The sequence below is a fragment of the Lithobates pipiens genome, unplaced genomic scaffold (assembly GCF_037356315.1).
Source record: "Lithobates pipiens isolate NorthernLeopardFrog02 unplaced genomic scaffold, aLitPip1_a1.2 Scaffold_30, whole genome shotgun sequence".
Taxonomy (NCBI): domain Eukaryota; kingdom Metazoa; phylum Chordata; class Amphibia; order Anura; family Ranidae; genus Lithobates; species Lithobates pipiens.
The window spans coordinates 28392760-28394912 of record NW_027507791.1 but is presented as its reverse complement, the minus strand read 5'-3'; positions in this window follow the sequence as shown (position 1 = coordinate 28394912).

Genomic DNA, 2153 nt, shown 5'->3' with positions numbered 1-2153 from the left:
AAGGAGGGGGGGGGGGAGACGGAAAGGACGAGGAAAGGAGGGGGGGGGGGAGACGAAAGGACGAGGAAAGGAGGGGGGGGGGGGGACGGAAGGAACGAGGAAAGGAGGGGGGGGGGGGAGACGAAGGACGAGTAAGGAGGGGGGGGGGGAGACGGAAGGACGAGGAAAGGAGGGGGGGGGGAGACGGAAGGACGAGGAAAGGAGGGGGGGGGGGAGACGGAAGGACGAGGAAAGGAGGGGGGGGGGGGAGACGGAAGGACGAGGAAAGGAGGGGGGGGGGAGACGGAAGGACGAGGAAAGGAGGGGGGGGGGGAGACGGAAGGACGAGGAAAGGAGGGGGGGGGGAGACGGAAGGACGAGGAAAGGAGGGGGGGGGGAGACGGAAGGACGAGGAAAGGAGGGGGGGGGGAGACGGAAGGACGAGGAAAGGAGGGGGGGGGGAGACGGAAGGACGAGGAAAGGAGGGGGGGGGGAGACGGAAGGACGAGGAAAGGAGGGGGGGAAGACGGAAGGACGAGGAAAGGAGGGGGGAAGACGGAAGGACGAGGAAAGGAGGGGGGGAAGACGGAAGGACGAGGAAAGGAGGGGGGGGAAGACGGAAGGACGAGGAAAGGAGGGGGGGAAGACGGAAGGACGAGGAAAGGAGGGGGGGAAGACGGAAGGACGAGGAGGAGGGGGGGGAAGACGGAAGGACGAGGGGAGGAAAGGAGGGGGGGAAGACGGAAGGACGAGGAGGGGGGGAAGACGGAAGGACGAGGAGGGGGGGAAGACGGAAGGACGAGGAGGGGGGAAGACGGAAGGACGAGGAGGGGGGGAAGACGGAAGGACGAGGAGGGGGGAAGACGGAAGGACGAGGAGGGGGGGAAGACGGAAGGACGAGGAGGGGGGGAAGACGGAAGGACGAGGAGGGGGGGAAGACGGAAGGACGAGGAGGGGGGGAAGACGGAAGGACGAGGAGGGGGGGAAGACGGAAGGACGAGGAGGGGGGAAGACGGAAGGACGAGGAGGGGGGGAAGACGGAAGGACGAGGAGGGGGGGAAGACGGAAGGACGAGGAGGGGGGGAAGACGGAAGGACGAGGAGGGGGGGGAGACGGAAGGACGAGGAGGGGGGGAAGACGGAAGGACGAGATCACCTGGGGGGGACAACGGCTGTTATAAACCCGCATCACACCCCCTCCTGTGTCACTTCCTCCTCTGATCTCCTCCATTCCCATTTCCTGCCCCCCCCCATCCAATTTGCTACTACCAGCGATCATCATCACCCCTCTTCTCTCCTGAGTACCCCTCATACTACCCCCTCCCCCATCTCACCTACTATACCCCCCCAATTCCATCCTCTAACCTTATCCATATACCCCTCCCCCATACTAATCTTCTTACCCCCCCCCTTTCCTTCATACACTCTTCCCCCACAACCCCCCTCCCTCCCCATACATTTATATACTCTTCCCTTATACATGCACCCCTCCCCCACATTCCTTCACCTACCCCCTCCCCCAATCCTCTTATTCCCCCTTCCATGACCCAACCACCCCTCCCCCAGTCTGTACCCCTGGCTCCCCTCCCCCCGGTATATCTGACCGGCTTTGGCTCTCCGGCCTGGTATTGTCAGTCCGTCCAGCTTGTCCTGGTCGGCGGCCATGGGAGGGAAGAAGGAGGGGGAAGGGCTCAGTGTCCGGACATCTCTCCGGCCTCACCGCTCCTCCGCACAAAAACCGGAAACCGCCACCAGCGCACCGGAAACCGGCCGGACCCTACCATCCCCGCCGGGGGGAGGAGGGGTGTACAGCACCGCTCACATCCGGAGCCCCCCCCCCGGGGATCCCCGCACTGTCCGCTTCCTGTCACCGGGGAGATTATTATTCTATGGACCGAAACCGGCCCGCCGTCTGATAAACACCACCCCCTCCTCAGATAATGGTACCGCCCGCCTCCCCTCCTCAGACAATGGTACCGCCCGGCCCCCGTCCACCGTCACGGCGCTCTGGACGAGTTCACTGTGAAAAAGGGGGGGGTGAGTTTCTATTTAGTAATCCCTTCCCATCACCCTCTCTCCTCAAACCGGTCCGTCACCGTTCGCATTTCTTTATACTATCAACACTATTACAGTACCCCCATTTATTGAATGGTTTCATCCATTCTGTGGGCACAG